General features: G+C 38.0%; 1 long non-coding RNA gene across 1 annotated transcript; it reads right to left on the reverse strand.

Annotated features, from left to right (window-relative positions):
• Positions 1-282: 282 nt before the first annotated feature.
• On the reverse strand, positions 283-16,854 carry LOC118924914 (uncharacterized). The gene is made up of 5 exons (XR_008993545.1): positions 16,291-16,854; positions 15,861-15,916; positions 7,056-7,231; positions 3,844-3,962; positions 283-2,761 (listed from the first exon to the last, which is right to left on the reverse strand). It is a non-coding gene; the product is annotated as an uncharacterized LOC118924914 (long non-coding RNA).
• Positions 16,855-19,555: the final 2,701 nt, after the last annotated feature.

A 19,555-nucleotide genomic window follows, 5' to 3' on the forward strand; every position in this document is an offset into this window, starting at 1 on the left:
TTTGAAATAATTTGCTCATGTTGAGATCAGTGTTGGTTGTATACTGAGATCGGATGAGGGGATTGAAGGAAAAGATGGGCAGGAATAAGCTCAACAACAGCAAACAAGTCAAATAAATGCTATTTTTTCCCTTCCTTATTCTCTAATGTGACACTTTCCCTTAGATTGCATATGTGGAGAGAGAATAATATTTGACAACCACTGTCCAGGCAGCTAGACTCTTTGACATATGTCATCTAACCCTGAACTAGACCAGTTAGGTAGGATCCCAGGGGTCAAAATTTAATGTGTGCCATGTCCCTATTTTACAACTTAGTCCACAGGCATTTGACTTTCTCATACTAATCATATTTATTTTCTACAGTAGTAGTAAGGCTTAAATAACACTTAACTGCTTAACTGAAGGACTAATCCACATTTCTTGTTATGCACTTATTATAATAACCATGTCTATTAAATACCTGCATTTACCATAAAAAATATTTTGTAATATCTACAGCCTCCAATGTAGGTGTCCTTCTACAATCTGCTTATGAACACAGGTCTCCAAAGAAGATTGTTTATGCTTGTTTGTTTGTTGGTGCTTCCCTTTTTAAAAAAATAAATCACTAAATCCTTCTCTCCCTTTTCACATATTTTTAATCTCTTACATTTTATATTGTGATTTAGGTTATGAAACAAATTCCACATTTACCTAATTTCAGCTAACAGTAACACTATGAGGAAATTTTACATATTTCCACTTTATGCTTAATGAAACAAGGTTCGTGAAAAAAAGTGATTTGCCTAATAATGAATTAGAATAAGGGATGTAAAACTCTCATTTTATGACCACAAATGCAGTTGTTTTTTTTTGGACAACACAGATCATCAATACAAAATGTGTTAAACACTGAAGAAATTTCCTAGCTAATCAATAGAACATGAAAAGAAAATTCTTAGGGAGGATATATGCAAGTAGTGATTGATAAGTGAAACAGTCCTATGAAAATGAACACACAAGTGGTCTCCTTATCATTTATTTCCTAACTTATTGTCATCTTACCATGAGATAGATAATGTTGAAATATCTCATAGATCATGAGATAGTTTGTTGAAAATAAAACGGAAGGACTCCAGGTTCTACTATTGAAAAATAAGGATTTATAATTTATAATAGATTACCCTTTCTGGTGTTAAACCCCTAAAACTGATTTACCTATAAGCCAGCAAAATCAGTGGCTGAGATGGTGTTAATGCAATGGCCCTGTCATGACCGGCCTACTGCCATCCAGAGGAAGGGCGCCTATGCAAGAAGCCCGCTGTGTAGGCAGCTCTCCCAGACTCTCTCTCACTTTCCATGACCGGATTGGATGACTCACTCTGTTGCAACTCAGTTTACTCATCGTTGGCCCTGTGCTGATGACATGAACTTGCCTCAAAGGATTCCATTTTAAGGAAGTGTTAAAACCATCCTCCTGAATACAGCATGCATCTCAAAGACTGCTTGCTTTCCTCAACTCAAATAATCAGTACTCTTGTAGAATCCCTACACACTCTCAGGAAGGCACAACCACCCAAAACACTGATTGCTATCATGTTTTGAAGAGCATCTCCACGCTGAATTTTTCCCCAAATCACAAATCCATTCCAAAACCACAGACACCTCACATTATTTACATTTATTATTATTAAATCATCAGTACCTAATGGATCAAATGGAAGAAAATAGGAACTGAAGCCAAACTATTACAGATGCACGTAAAGCTATTGACCTATTTCTCTGAAGGGAGCATCAGGGACCTTAATTCTGATATGGAACCGAGTTAAGAATATTTCTTTCCTGGAAGACATTCCTAGGGAAAGAAGACAATTATTGGGGTCTTAAATGAGCATGGGGGAGGGGGACGGGGAGCAGGGTATATGTTTCTAAGAAGTTAAATCCTAATAAAGGGAATTATCCCAGGGGGAAGCAGGCCAGATGGGTCTTCTTGAGAGTTTGGGGAGAGAAAAGTATGACCTGAAGGAAACAAAAAGAAGGATCTGTGTATTTGGTAGCACACTATAGGGAGTGATGGCTGACTTCTCATGGACTGCTTAGCTGTTGGAGCAAAGGATGCTACATTCATCAATTTCTTCTACTTCCGTAAGTTTCTCATTTCTCCCAATATTAAGGGGGACATGGAAACAGGAAGATGCTGAGGAGGAGGAACACTAGGAAGTTACCTCTAAGTCAAGGAGGCAGATTGCATCTTTATGGGCTTTGGGGATGGTTGGTCCATAAATAGGACTTCTCTCTGAGTGGTCAGCATAGGCATGAAGCTGAGCTCAGAAGCGCTGGTGATCCTGAACAGGAAACGTGAAAATCCTTCTTGTACCAGAGGGATCGCCATTCTTCTGTTTTCCCCACTCCCCAATGTCTTAAATACCCCTTGCGCTGACTTCACTTGGCTCGGACATTTTGTTGGATCGTTGCAGAGACACGGATCAGTTGGAAGACAATGGGAAACCAAACTATTCCAGGTACACATAAGGTGACCGACTTTGGATCTGATCTTCGGTTTCTCCGAAGGGCGCCTGGGGGGCAGCTGAGGCGGGAGAGTCTGTCGGCCCCGTGATGGGGCAGAGAAGCTACCGGAGCTCCCCCAGCCTCGCCGCCCCCGCCGCCGTCTCACACGCGCACCGCCTCAGCTCCCTGCAGTCCTTGGAGAAAGCCTTTCCGTGGAGGATGGTCACACAGTCCCTGCTTCTTAGGCTGCTGAAATCGATTACGATTTCAAACCTTAAAAAAGAAAAAAAAATGTTAATCTAATCACATTATTTCTAAAATGAAATATTAAGTACCCAGGAAGTACATAGATTGATAAGTGAAACAGTCCTATGAAAATGAACACACAAGTTCCCAGCTTGGTAGAATTATAGAAGAGACACCCAGAATGAGTTTCCTGGAAGGATGGGGTCACCAAGCTCTTTTTTTCCAGTCTCTTCAATTTCCATACTCATTCTTAGAAGGTCAAGTCACCCAAAACAACCAAAACTGTTTCCAACTAAAACTAAGATCCATGTTATAATCCAAATGTATCATATGATTTTACTGTCAGATGAAAAATTATCTACCTTCTCTGGGACTCAGTTATTTAACCATAAAATAAAAGTGATCACATTGGCTATGTCCTGTCTTCTTGGAGAATAAATCCTACTAGTTACATAGAGAAGAAAGGTGTTGGTGCAAACATGGCTGTAACTATAATACATTTTGGTATTAATATTACATTTACCTCTTTCAAAGGATACCATGCACACTTCTATCTAAATGCCCACATTAGTAAAACTAATTCTTTATAATGTGACTGTTTATGTTGTTAGTACATCTATTCTCAGAGGCTGTATTTTTAAAGATATACTCCCCATTTCACTGCACAGAAAACCAAGAAATCAAGTCTTACACCATTTCTGGGTATTGACAAATTGTGAGGTTGTGTGACCTTGGGAAAGTCACCATTACAACACGGGCTTCAGTTTATTTGTGCATAAAAGATCTCTCTCTCCCTTCCTCTTTCTCTGTCTCAGTGAATCCCAGATACTTAATAATGCCCCAGGGAACTTCAGGCCCTGAAATAAAATTTTCTGAGAGCAGCCAGACAGAGTCATGTCCTTACTATTTTAGTAGCACTTGGTATCTGTCTCCCTCACTGATTCATAAGCCTCAGGAGCAAGTGCTGTGCTGCATACAGCCTCCTACAAACATCATTTCCAACACAGCACTGATGTTTGATTAGTGCTTGTTGAACCCAAGTGCTGAACTCTGTCACTCAGATGAAACCTCCTTATTGGTTTTTCCCACCCAGTGTTCTGAAGGCTTACAGTTCCGAGGAGTAAGGGGCTCCGTCAACCCACAGCCAGGCCTTGGCACTGCCGTTGCGGGACAGCCCTGTCCAGTAAGAGTAGAAAAACTCAGAGTAGCTCTGAGGCAAGGCAAACTCCTGCAAAAGGCACACAGGAAAACCTTTAGCTTTAGAGAGGTTACGATAGATACATGCAGACACGTGCAGGGCCGGCCAGCACTTTTAACATGAGAACAACATGAGTCCTGCCTCCCACCTCACAGAGATAACAGTACACCGAGGGGAAAGAAAGGCATCTGGGCTAATGCCAGTTTGTCCAAGTTAAAGAATGTGTTTTGTCTTAATAAACGCGGAATATATACTGATATTCTGAAACCAAGAATCACATCGACCAACTTTATTTATGAAAACAAGAAAAGAAACACATTGTTTTCAAGTCACAGGGTCCATGCTAAGATTTATGTAGAAAGTATGGGAGGCAGATTCACAAAGAGATGTGGAGAGATTCTGGGAAATGGAAGAATAGGGAAGGAACAGTGCAGGACGGGGAAGTAAACTTTACGAATACAAGCAAAAGGGACTGACAGGAAAAAGAAAAGAATAATGAATATACTGCAGTGCAAAAAGAGGTAAAGAAGAACTTGGAAGGATGCTTTGTGTCAGACTAAGACAGGGAGAAACACATTTTTCATATGTTTATATATGTGTGTATTCTTTGTAAATTTAATATATCCATATATAATCATATACATGACAATTCCTTTTCTAATATTCATATGGAAATTTTTATATACAGTATATAGTGCAATTATATACCTGAGTCCTCAGTATGCTCTGGAGGTGGAGGAACCAAACAGCATAGGAAAACTTGGGAGGGCTTATAGGCTACACTGTCTTAGTCAAATCAGTTGCCTCCCTTGCTGCCTAAATTAAGCCATCAAGAGAGGATGAAAAATATCATTTTAGTCATGATAGAGATTGCAGAGTTTCAGTGACTGCAGATTTCAGGAAGTGGGTAGAAATAAACTCCTTTATTTCTCTTTTGACACCCCACTTTATTCCACCATGCACTCGTTTCCACAGATAATATCCTAGTTGAGGCACCATCATGTCCCCTGAATCACTGCAGAGTAACAGCCATCTCCTGCGTGATTCCTCTTTCTATCCTTCCCTCTTCTGAGCTCTTTTCAACATTTTTGCAGAGTGGGCCTTTAACGCTTGTGCCAGACATGCATTTCCTCTGCTCATAAATAATAAACGCCTGTAATAATTCCTCATTCTTCTTAGTTCAGAAGCCAAATCCCTTACAATGCTTCCTTAGGCCATAAAGCATCTCTACCTCACCTCCTGTTAGTCTTCTGCTCCCTCGTTCTGCTCCAGGCACACAGACGCCTTAGGATCCCTTGAATATGCAAATATATTCACATTTCAGGGCTCTGCACTTTCCATGGCCCCTACCTGGCTTATTCTTCCTCCATATGCCCACATGGCTAAATCACTCAACTCTTTAAATCTTTGCTCCTGTATAATCATCTTAATGAGGGATTTACGGTCTCCCTATTTAAATCAGCAACACACTATCCCCGGATCCCTGTCCCCCTTTACCTGTCTTCCTTATTTCCTACAGAATTGATTACCCTCTCGTGTGTTATATTTAGGCTGACCAATCATTCTTGTATGCCTGGAACCTAGGGTTTCCTAGAATGTGAGACTTTCAGTACTAAAACTAGACAAACTGAGACAAGCTGGTCTTCTTATGTTATGGTTTTAAATCTACTTATTACCACCACACCACCATAGAACAAGAGGTCCACCAGGGCAGAAATCCTTTGTATGTTTTGTATGATATGCATCAGTTGCTCAGCAAATACTAGCTGAATGGATGGATAGATGGATAGAAGGAAAATGGGAAAGAAGAAAGTAAGAAATGGAGAACAGAGGAGCAAAACTGAGAACTAACACCAAACCAAAAACATGTGGACATTTTCCTGAGAATAAGGAACATCACTAATACATTTGCATGTACACTTTGTATTTAAACTACACATAGTTTATTTGTACAGCTTTCTTTTTATTTGTTTTTATACAGCTAGATGCAAATTCCAGAGACCATTGGTTTCCTAGAAATTTGGATTACCTTTTGATGATATGGTACCCAACAAAGAAAATGTACACAGGGTTGTTAGAAACATAAGAAAAAAAATTGTGTGAGGTGGTACATGTGTTAATTATCTTGATCTTGACAATCTGCCTAATGGGGGTATATAGCAAATCACCACATTGCAAACTTTAAATATATACAATTGTATTTGTCAAGTTTTCCTCAATCAAGTTAAAAAGGAAGAAAGAAAGAAAATAGTGACCAGTGAGATCATCAGTCATGTGGGAAAGAATTACATTGAGGAAGTGTGTCAATTGATATTCTTTGCTGGGTATTTACTGGGTAACCACCCAATCAGGGTGTGTGGTCAGCGGGGGAGGTGGCACAGGTATGGGAGACAAAGGGAACTCATCCTACTTTAAAGTCCCTTGGACAATTGGAAATGTATGTTGCTTTCTATGCATGCAGGAGGAAGCTAACAGAAGGGAAGGCTGACTTGAATGGATCTGGATGTTATGAAACCCCAAAAGGATTGGGAGAGAAAACACAGAACTGTGGGGATGCTTCTAGTCCCATCCAGTCCTCTTTATCAGAGCTGACTTCATCCACTGGTTCTTACTCAATTGCAGATTTAAGGCACCTACACAAGTCCTACTGACTTAAAATAACTGTAATTTGATTCCATTTATCTGCATTTTTAACCAGACCCCAGTATGATTCTTAAAATTTGAGAACTATAGTTATGAGTTCATTAACTTCTTCATAGGCAAGGACTTGTAAGCATATTATGAAATGTATACTACTGTTAGTTTTCTGTGTACCAAGGTCAACTGAGAAATAACCCTGCATTTTATTTACTTGTAGTGCTATTTTGGCTGTTCAAAGTTAGTTGTTTTTATTGTTTAAAATGTCTGAATTTGAAGAGTCCCATCATGTATTGTAAAGTAGACATATTGGAACCAAATGATCCCAATAACTGAGAATGACCTTGATGCCCAAACTCTTTATTAACTTGGCTGGGCAACTGGGTGACTAATATGCAGTTCCCAGGTACACTGATGGGAAAGTCAGGCCTATACTGACAGATACCCTGAGGGCAGAGAGGAGCTCAGTGACCAGGACTCACTCACCTCCAGTTTTGTTATAAAGCTCACGACAGAGTTTTTCAGCTACACGCAGCAGAGTGTCTGCAAGCTTCCCATTCTGGGCTTGGAGGGACTGCAGCTGTCGGGAGAGATTCCCAGTCTCTCTTCCTTTTCAGAAATGCTGCCTTGCTGAGTATGGGAGAGCTGGTAGAACTGGAAAACTAACCCAAGTTACCAAGTCAGACAGAGCAGCTGATTTCCTAATTTCTATTTCTGTTTTCTATGCACGGGGAAAACAAAACAGCACATTGTTTATGATCTCAAGCTCTGAGATCCCATATTGCCTATATTTGGGTTTGTACTATAGCATATAATAGCTTGTATTGCCTTTAGAAAATTAATTTCTCTAAGTCTGTTTCCTTATCTGAAAATGTGGAGTCCTACTGACAGTTTCCAACTACAGGAGTAAATTCCTTAACCATTATATTTTTTGTATATGCTCAACCCATTACTCAACCTAAAAACACAAATCCATTTACCTGTTGATCATTCACATTAATAACATTACCACATACTGTTACCTCATTCAGTCATTAAAATATTCATATGATCATTTTTGTATTTTTATTGTTTTGCAACCAAGTACAGTGAGAACGTAACTTTCTTACTACCATTTGGCTAGAAAATTCCAGCACCTAGGTTTAAAGTTCGTTTCTACATCTAAGTAGAGAAATCCTTCAAGAATCATGAAAGTTGCTTTTTATTCCCAAAAAGAGTGGTGGTTGCTAAACAATAATCAGTTATATCAAATATTATATCAAAATGAGATAAAAATGTTGGGGTTAGGATAGAAACACTAAAAATGTATTTTTAATGTTAAAATTTAAGATCACAAACAAAAGTTCTATAATTTCCTATAATAAAAAAATTTTTGTCATTAAAACCAGCCCTTTGATAGAACCTTTTAACTTGTACCACCTTCTTTAACTGCTCAAGGAAACATTGCTTGAGGGGTCAGTCTGATGAAGCAAATTCACCCACTTCCTTTTCTAAGATTTGTGCTTGCCGTTACTAGTTTGAAATTTAAAGACTTTTACACACACATATTTCCTTGTTTGATTTTCACAAATTTTTGCAAAATGATTCCATAACTTCCTGGACTTTTTGAAAAATATGGTGATTGAGGACCTGGGTTGTTTTTCCTTAGACTGAAGGTGCTGCAATGTAAATGGAATCTCTTCCCTTTACATTAGCTCATGTGAAAACCCGAGACTTCCCCAACCCCAGCTCACAAGCTAGAGGAAGAGAAACAGAGCATGGAGGGAGAAGAAGCCAATGACTGCTAAATACCCAGCCCTGGAGATTTACTTCAGGTGCACAAACCCACATCGTATGGTGCTCTGGAGATTAGAGGGGTTGGAAAGCAAAGTCAGACAGAAGATGGGGAGAGACTGAGATTCCAGCTGCTTATGCAAAACAGGTTCTCACAGCTGACTGCTCTTGGACAAAAGAAAAGTGGGTGGTTTGAAAGACTTCCCAACAGAGAGAGGGATGTTAAGGGGGCAATGATTACACAAAGCTTGCTGCTCAGGAGAAGAAACAGGTAGACAAAATTTTCCTGGCACACTCAGCCCAGCAGGTTGGGAGCTTTCTGGAACTTCAGGCACCCCATCCACCTGGCTGGCAATGCAGCCCCATGGCCCCCCCACAGTGATAAGCAGTATACCACTCCTTCCTCCCAGGTGGCACCAACATGCAAACCTGCTGCCCCTACCATCCTGCCAGGCCAGGCAGAGGGCACCCACCTATGGAAACTACAGGGGCTTAACACAGAGGCTGCTCCCTGTGTGCATGACTCACTGGTCCTAACAGCAGGGGCAGGCACTGTGGTCAGGAAGTAGGAAAGGACTGTTTGCTTAGAGTAGGCACTGGTGCCGCTCACCTGCAACCACTGCCATTGCTTCAGGGACTGGGAAGCTCCAAGGAGCAGAGCTTGTGGGCACTAGAGCACAAACTTAATATTTCTCATTATCCAATAGCACTATGAAAAGGCAGAAGAGCCTTATTCAATATAAAATCCCTCAAACACTAGAAAGAGGACTCAGTGAAACTGAAATCACTAATCTTCCTGAAAAAAAAATTCAAAATGAAAGTCATAGGCATGTTAATGGAGCTACAGAAAAATATTCAAGATCTAAGGGATAAATACAAGAGGGAGATAGACACTTTGAAAAATACAATAGCTGAAATGGAACATACAATGGAGGGATTTAAAAGCAGATTAGATGAGGTATAGGAGAGGGTAAGTGGTAAATCGAATAACAATTAGAGAACAAAAATACAAAGAAGCTCAGGAAGACAGAGAAAAAAATCTCTCTCAGATTGAAAGAATATGAAGAGAACCATGTGACCAATCCAAATAGAATATTCACATTATAGGGGCACCAGAAGAAGTAGACAGAGAAAAAAGGGATAAAAAGCATCTTTGAAGAAATAATTGCTGAAAACTATTCCAATCTTGGGAAGGAAATAGTCTCTCAGATCATGGAAGTCCACAGATCTCCCAACACAAGGAACCCAAGGAAGACAACACCAAGACATATAATAATTAAAATGGCAAAGATCAAGGACAAGGACAGAGTATGAAAAGCAACCAGAGTGAGAAAAAAGATCACATACAAAGGAAAACTCATCAGGCTATCATCAGACTTCTCAGCAGAAACCTTACAGGCCAGAAGGGAGTAGTATGATATATTTAATGCAATGAAGCAGAAGGGCCTAGAGCCAAAAATACACTACCCAGCAAGATGATCATTTAAACTTGAAGGAAGGATTAAACAATTTCCAGATACGGAAAAGTTGAGGGAATTTATTTCCCACAAACCATCTCTACAGTGTATTTTAAAGGGAGTGCTCTAGATGGAAGTGCTTCTAAGGCTAAACAGCTGTTACCAAAGAAAATAAAACCACAGTAAAGGAAGCAGACAAATTAGTTACTAACCAAATGCAAAATTAAATCAGCTACCCACAAAGTCAGTCAAGGGATACACTAAGATTACAGAATATGACATCTAACATATACATAGTGGCAGAGGAAGAAAAGGGAGAAAAAAAAAAGAATCTTCATTTTGTGTTCATAATAGTGTAACAAGCAAGTTAAGTTAGACTATTAGCTAGTAAAGAAGCGGCCTTTGAACCTTTGGTAACCACTAATTCAAAGCCCACAATGGCAATAAGTACATCTCTATTGATAATCACCCTAAATGTAAATGGACTGAATGCACCAATCAAAAGACACAGAGTTATAGAATGGATACAAAAGCAACACCTATCTTTATGCTGCCTACAAGAGACTCACTTTAAACCCAAATATATATATACAGACTAAAAGTGAAGAGATGGAAAAAGATATTTCATGCAAACAATAGGGAGAAAAATGCTGAAGATGCAGTACTTGGATCAGACAAAATAGACTTCCAAAACAAAGAAAGTAACAAGAAATAAAGAAGGACATTACATAATGATAAAGGGGTCAGGATATAACCATTATAAATATCTATACACCCAGCACAGAAGCACCCAAATATTTTCAACAAATACTAACAGAATTAAAGGGGGAAATAGAATGCCATGTTTTCATTTTAGGAGACTTCAACAAATCAATCATTCCAGAGGACAGATCAACTAGACAGAAAATAAAGGAAACAGAGGCAATAAACAACACATCAGAACAGATGGACCTAACAGACATCTACAGAACACTCCACCCAAAAGCAGCAGGGAGACACATTCTTCTCAAGTGCACACGGAACATTTTCCAGAATAGATCACCTACCAGGCCACAAAAAAAGCCTCAGTAAATTAAAAAAGATTGAAACTGTACCAACCATCTTCTCAGATCACAAAGGTATGAAACTAGAAATAAATTGTATAAAGAAAACAAAAAGGCCCACAAACACATGGAGGCCTAACAACATGCTCCTAAATAATAAATGGATCAATGACCAAATTAAAACAGAGATCAAGCAATATATGGAGACAAATGAAAAGAGCAGCTCAACACTCCAACTTCTGTTGGACACAGTGAAGGCAGCACTAAGAGAAAAGTATATAGCAATACAGGCCTATCTCAAGAAAGAAGAACAATCCCAAATGAACAGTCTAAATTCACAATTATTGAAACTGAAAAAAGAAGATCAAATGAGGTCCAAAGTCAGTAGAAGGAGGGACATAATGAAGATCAGAGAAGAAATAAATAAAATTGAGAAGAATAAAACAATAAAAGAATTAATGAAACCAAGAGCTGGTTCTTTGAGAAAATAAACAAAATAGATAAACCCCTAGCTAGACTTATCAAGAAAAAAGAGAGTCTACACACATAAACAGAAACAGAAATGAAAAAGGAAAATTCACTACAAACACCACTGAAATACAAAGAATTATCACAGAATACAATGAAAAATTATATGCTAACAAATTGGATAATCTAGAATAAATGGACAACTTTCTAGAAAAATACCTTTCAAGACTGACCCAGGAAGAAACAGAAAATCTAAACAGACCAGCTACCAGCAATGAAACTGAATTGCTAATCAAAAATTCCTGGACCAGATGGCTTCACCAATGAATTTTATCAGACATTTAGAGAAGACATAATACCAATTCTCCTTAAAATTTTCCAAAAAGTAGAAGAGGAAAGAATACATCCAAACTCATTCTATGAGGCCAGTATCACTCTAATACCCAAACCAGGCAAAGACACCACAAAAAAAGAAAATTAAAGACCAATATCCCTGATGAATGTAGATGCAAAAATACTTAATAAAATATTAGCAAACCGAATACAAAAGTATATCAAAAGGATCATATACCATGACCAAGTGGGATTCATCCCAGGGATGCAAGGATGGTACAACTTTAGAAAATCCATCAACATCATACACTACATCAACAAAAAAGGACAAAAATCACATGATCATCTCTATAGATGCTGAAAAAGCATTTGACAAAATTCAACATCCATTCATGATAAAAAGTCTCAACAAAATAAGTATAGAAGCAAGTACCTCAAGATAATAAAGGCCATATATGACAAGCCTAGAGCCAACACCATACTTAACAGTGAAAAGCTGAAAGCTTTTCCTCTAAGATGGGAGCAAGACAAGGTTCCCCCTCTCCCCATTTTTATCAACATAGTACTGGAGGTCCTAGCCACAGCAATCAGACAACACAATGAAATAAAAGGCATCCAGATTGGTAAGGAAGAAGTTAATCTGTCACTGTTTGGAGATGACATGGTATTGAACATAAACAACCCTAAAGAATCCACTCCAAAACTACTAGAACTAATATTTGAATTCAGCAAAGTTGCGGGATACAAAGTTAATACCCAGAAATCTGTTGGATTCCTATATACTAACGATGAACTAGCAGAAAGAGAAATCAGGAAAACAATTCCATTCACAATTGCATCAAAAAGAATAAAATACCTAGGAATAAATCTAACCAAGGAAGTAAAAGACCTACACCCTAAAAACTACAAGACACTCTTAAGAGAAATTAAAGAGGACACTAACAAATGGAAACTCATCCCATGCTCTTACCTAGGAAGAATTAATATTGTCAAAATAGCCACCCTGCCTAAAGCAATCTACAGATTCGATGCAATCCCTATCAAAATACCAAAAGCATTCTTCAATGAATTGGGACAAATAGTTCTAAAATTCATATGGAACAACAAAAGACCCAGAATAGCCAAAGCAATCCTGAGAAGGAAGAATAAAGCAGGGGGATCACTCTTCCTAACTTCAAACTCTACTACAAAGCCACAGTAATCAAGACAATTTGGTACTGGCACAAGAACAGAGCCTTAGACCAGTGGAACAGAAGAGAGTTCAGATATTAACCCAAGCATATATGGTCAATCAATATACAATAAAGGTGCCATGGATATACAATGGGGAAATGAGAACCTCTTCAACAGCTGGTGTTTGCAAAACTGGACAGCTATGTGTAAGTGAATGAATCTGGATTGCTGTCTAACCCCATACACAAAAGTAAACTTGAAATGGATAAAAGACCTGAATGTACATTATGCAACCATAAAACTCTTAGAAGACAACATAGGCAAAACTCTCTTGAATATAAACATGAGCAACTTTTCATGAACACACATGCTTGGGCAAGGGAAACAAAGCACAACTGAGCAACTGGGACTATATCAAACAAAAAACTTCTGTACAGCAAAGGACACCATCAGTTGAACAAAAGGCATCCTACAGTATAGGAGAATATATTCATAAATGATGTATTTGAGAAGGGGTTAGCATACAAAATATATAAAGAACTCATACCCTCAACACCCAAAAAGCAAATAACCCAATTAAAAATTGGGCAGAGTATCTGAACAGACACTTCTCCAAAGAAGAAATGCAGATGCCCAATAGGCACATGAAAATATGCTCCACATCGCTAATCATCAGGGAAATGCAAATTAAAACCACAATGAAATATCACCTCACACCAGTTAGGAAGGCCAACATCCAAATGACAAGCAACAACCAATTCTAGTGAGGATGGGAATAAATGATGGTTTCACTTGAGCAACATTGTGGGGAGAAAGGGGAACCCTCCTATAATGCTGGTGGGAATGTAAATTTAGTTCAACCATTGTAGAAAGCAATATGGAGGTTCCTCAAAAAACTACAAATAGAAAAACCATTTGACATAGGAATTCAACTCCTAGGAATTTACCCAAAGTAAACAAGATCCCAGATTCAAAAAGACATACGCACCCCTATGTTTATTGCAGCACTATTTACAATAGCCAGGATATGGAAGCAACATAAGTGTCCGTCAGTAGATGAATGGATAAAGAAGAGGTGGTACATATGCACAATGGAATATTACTCAGCCATAAGAAGAAAACAAATCCTACCATTTGCAAAAATATGGATGGAGCTAGAAGGTATTATGCTCAGTGAAATAAGTCAGGTGGAGAAAGAGAAGTACCAAATTATTTCACTCTTTGTGTAGTATAAAAACAAAGCATAAACTGAAAGAACAAAACAGCAGCAGACTCACAGACTCCAAGAAGGACTAGTGGTTACCAAAGGGAAAGGGGGTGTGGAGGGTGAGTGTGTAGGAGAGAGAAGGGTATTAAGGGGTATTATGATTAGCAGACATAGTGTAGCGGGGGGGACACGGGGAAGGCAGTACAGCACAGAGAAGACAAGTAGTGAGTCTATAGCATCTTACTATGCAGATGGACAGTGATTACAATCGGGGGGTGGGAATTGATAATATGGGTGAATGTAGTAACCACAATGTTGCTCAAGTGAAACCATCATAAGTGTATATCAATCATACCGTAATAAAAAAAATTCAAAAAAATTCCCAGAATATTAAATATCCACAGTTTTCACTATTGATCTTACTATACTACAAACTAAACTCCATTAGAACATAGATATTGTTTATTTTCTTTACTACCATATTTTCATCTATTTGAATAATGCATAGCAGAGAGAAGGTGAATATTACCTGTTTGATCTTCTTTTTTTGTAAACATTTTTCTCTGGTACATTTAAAATAAACTTTAAGACAGTACACCTATTCATCCATCTCTAGCACAGAAAATCCTGCCTATTGCTTTGAAAAAGTAGTTTTATATTTACATGCTATCAGAATGTTAGATACATCTAGATAAGATGCATTTCAATAAAACCAAAACATATTTTGTTATTACTGGAGACTTGAACTATTAACAAAAATTATATTCTCTTCTGTGTTTACTGACATGAAAATGTCCATGAAGGTGGTATGTTGAAAAGAGAAAGAAAATAAGAAAAAAATAAGAGAAAAACACTTTAGGTATATAAATGTATGCTATTAAAGACTATCCTATGGCATATGGATAAAGAACTTTATGCAAATTCATCATCATCAGTAACATCATTTGAATTAATTCTGGCAACTATACCTATAATAATATCCCAATTAAAAATTGCTTTCACACAGATGCTTCTATACTCTTAATACTTGTATAGCTTATGTGTACCCATATAATGAATTTGTATAAAAATTCAATAAAATATTTTTAAACTTTCCTTTGTGAATATAACTTTCTAAAATAGACTTTATTTTTTAGAGAAGTTTCAGAGTTACAAAAAAATTAGGGAAAAAATACAGTGAGTTCTCATTATCCACCCTGTCTTCCTCAGGGTTTTCCTTTTAGCTGACATTTGTGTAGTTAAGTGCATTTGTTACATTGATGAACTAAGTTGTTACATTTTTACTAAAATCCATAGTTTACATCAATGCTCACACTTTATGTTATACAGTTTTATGGGTTTTTACTTATACATTATGTCATGTACCCCTACAGTTATCATAAATAATAGTTTCCCTTCCTTAAAAAATGATGTGCATTACACTTAGTCATCTCTTTTCCCCCTCTTCCTGAATCCCTGGTGATGACTGAGTGTTTGCTGTTTCCACAACTTGCCTTTTCCAGAAAGGAAATTCATAATTCATATCTGTCATGTAGAGCTGCCTGCTTTAAACCTAACTATCCTCCTTGAAGCTATCTCCTTCGTTGTTTTATTTTATTACTACCTTAAAATTCACTAATTATCAACTGCTTATGCTCCCTACTTCTAGATCACATAATATATCACTCTAAATTTGGACCATATATGCCACGATTAATTTATATAATTCAAGAGAAACCTTACTACCACCCCCAAATTAGAAGAAATCAAATTAGGAACATAAAGTAGATTTTACTAAAAAAAAAAATCTTTTGAGTATAAACACAATAGTCAAACTTCCCTAAGGTCACAGACTTACCTGAAAAGGCTGATTTCATCACTGTTATGTTACTGTTCTAGAAGAATCTAAAAAAACTGATAGTAAGAATTAGGAATGAGCACTCAAGAACTGGGAGGGAGACTACTAGATTTAATATTGCCCTTACTACATGACCTTCAACAATTATTTGAATCTGGCACTTTCTTTTGGCTCAGGAAGGACAATCAAGTTGCAAGCCTATTACCAAACATGGGGAGACACAAGCATCTAATCAGTGAAATTCTTTGAAAGAGGTAAAACTAGCCAGGCTGTGAATATGAGGTGTGTAATCTAGATGAAAAGAACACTGGACATTCATGTGATGAAAAGCAGGGTAAACACTAGGTCAAAGCCATGGTGATACTAGGCAGACAAGAGACAGAAACACAGGTGAACATCTAGGCAATGGACAACACATAGCTGTTTATACCTCACTCAGTCTCTTCTTCTACATAAATTTGACTCAACACTAGCCAGTGGAAGTATTCACATTTCCTATTTTCCTGAAGGAAATAACTCTCATGTTCCAAGTTAGCATTATAATAATTCCATAATAAGAGGATAAAATATTTTGTGGAGTTTTAGATCAATCCAAACTATGAAGAAGAATTTGAAACTTCCATTCATCTTTGTCTTCTGGGATCGTCTTGCTCTGTAAATTTTTCATGGCATTTTCATTTCTTGCATTCCTTGGTGTACAAAACAGAGAGTTGAGCAAAGGTATTCCAATTCTATAAAACAAAACTCTGTCTTGTCCATGGAGAAGGCGGTTGCAGGGCAAGTGTATATAAATATGCAAGGATCAAAGAACAGATGACTATGATGATGTGGGAGGTGCAGGTGGACAGGGCTTCTCTCCTCCCTTCAGCACTGTGGCTCCTCAGAGAAGGCAAGGTGATAACCTAGGAGAACTCCAGCATGACAAAGCTGACTGTACAGACGGCCCCACTGTTGGACGCCAAGAGGAGATTAACCATGCAGATGTTTCTACAGGCAAGTTTCAACAAAGGCTGCAAGTCACAAAAATAGTGATAGATCACATTGGGACCACAGAAAGGTAAACTCAAAGCCAGATAAATCTGAGCTGAAGAGTGCACACAGGACCCCACCCAGGCCACAGACACCAACACATCACAGAACCTGCTACTCGTGGAGGCTGTGTAATGCTGGGGCTTACCGATGGCCCACAGAATCATTCATCACAACCAATTGAAATTTATACCTGGGATGCAAGGATGGTTCAACATGCAAAAAATCAAGAAATATCATGTACCACATTAACAGAATGAAAGATGAAAAAGCAAATTATCATCTCAATAGATGCAGAAAAAGCCTTTGATAAAATTCAACACCCTTTTGCCTAGGGTACCTAACTGGTTTTCTTGGTTTCACTGGATATGGCTGGTAATTGCAGGTCTGCTTTTGTTATGTATCTGTATTCCTATTATGTTAATGTGTGTGTGCAATTTAATTAGTAGTTTAAACCCTATACATGCTTATGTTACTCTACAAGAAGATATGTCAAAGAAATAATCAATCTTCCCACTTCTATAGCTTTTCTTCTTCCTTCCTAATTACAACCCTTAAGTAGAATTCGTGCCTCATATCGAAAATTACCGAGTATCATAATTCTTCCAAGTGGTAAAGATACCTCAAGACAAACGCTGGGCATGAAGCCACAGGGCATAAATCTGCAAAGTAAAAAGCTAACCTTTTCAAACAATATTGCTTCTCTCTCACTTACCAACTTTACATTTCCCTGTATGGCCCCGGAAGATGACTGGTTAGCCAGAGACGGGTAAGATTCCTCAAGGGAGGAACAACCTAAGACAGGCACAGTCGTGGGGGGGGCCATCAGGTAAGAAATTGGGGGATCAACAGAGGTGAGGCTTAGAACCTCACTCCCCCTGTTTTGAGAGAAATCTTCTGCATCCATGGATGTTTTGTTGCTCTTGTCTAGCTTGGATTAATACTTAGTCTATAGATACAGACCTGATCATCTACATTTGCCCTCTTACAGCACTAAATTATATTTTCTACCTTTATCTTGCGTCTACCTACCACTTCAGCATTTTATTAAAAGTAATAATAATAATAATAATAAGGGAGAAATGTGTGATTCACATATAAATCAAGTATAAAAATCAAACGAATAATCATATCTGACTTGATTGTTTATAGTTCATGACACGTGATCAAAACCGAAAGTTTCTGTGATATGCCTGCCCTTGCACTGTTCACCATGTAAGAACTTATTCACTATGTAAGAACTTGTTCACCATGTAAGAACTTGTTTGCTATGCTTTAGAAGATTGGAGACTATTGAGAATTAGTCTTGGGGTTAATTAATGATTGTGCATTGAGTCCCCTGTACAGAATTTTATTGTTGTTAACAACCATTTGATCAATAAATATGAGAGATGCCCTCTCAAAAAACAAAACAAAACAAAAAAATTCAACACCCTTTCATGATAAACACTTTCAACAAAATAGGAGAAGTGGAACTCAACAAAAAAGGTCATGCATGAAAAGTCTGCAGCTAATATACTGAATGGTGAAAAACCAACAGATTTTCTTCTAAGATCCAGAACAACACAAAGGTGCCACTCTTGGCACTTCTATTCTACATAATACTGGAAGTTCTAGCTGGAGCAGCGTGGCAAACAAAGAAAAGGCAACCAAGTCAGGAGGGAAGAGGTAAAATGATATGTTTCCAGATGACATGATCATATACATGGAAAAAAACAAAGTGCATACACACACACACACGTTAGAACTAATGAATTCAGTAAAATTATCAGAAAAAAAATCCATTTATAAAAATCAGTGGTGTTACTATGCACTTTCAGAGGAGTATTCAGAATGCAAATAAGGATATGAACACCATCTCATTCACATAAGAAATAAAAAAAATAAATACTTAAGAATTAGCCTAACCAAAGTGATTAAAGTTATACCCTGAATATTGTATAACATTGATGAAGAAACTGAAAAAGTCACACATAAATGGAAGGCATCCTCTGTTCATGTATTAGGAGAATAAATATTGTTAAAATACCTTAATACCCAAAATTATCTAGTGATCAATGCCATCACTGTAATATCCCAATGATGTTTTTTAAGAAATAGAAAAAGAAAATTCCAAAATTCGTGTGGAATCACAAAAGACCTCCAATAGCCAAACATCTCTTAAACAAGGAGAAAGCTGAGATATCACAATTCTTGATATCATATCAATATGATGAAAACAAAAAAGTGTTGAACACATATAAGACACTACAGTTCTTAAAATGAAAGGATAATTCATTAAAGATGGCGGCGTGAGAAGAGAGACAGAGGCTTCCTCCTAAAACTGGATACAATTAGAAAATTTAATTGGCGCAACTAATCCTGAGAGAGCAACAGGAAAGACGACTCGCCAGACTGCACACACCTGGAAAGAGCAGACCTCAGCGAACGGGGTAACGTACCAGAGCTGTGGCTCCGCAGGATCCGAGACCCTCCCCGACCCCAGCTCACCGGCGGGAGGAAGACAAACGGAGCAGGGAGGGAGTGGAAGGCCTGGGACTGCTGAATACCCAGCTCCGGAGATCTGCGCTGGGAGCACAAACCTACATTTCATGGTGCTTTCATGAGACTCGCATGACTGCCGGGTTGGAAAGTTAATACAGGCAGAGTTCCTGGGGAGACTGGGA

The sequence above is a fragment of the Manis pentadactyla genome, chromosome 14 (genome assembly GCF_030020395.1).
Source record: "Manis pentadactyla isolate mManPen7 chromosome 14, mManPen7.hap1, whole genome shotgun sequence".
Lineage (NCBI taxonomy): Eukaryota > Metazoa > Chordata > Mammalia > Pholidota > Manidae > Manis > Manis pentadactyla.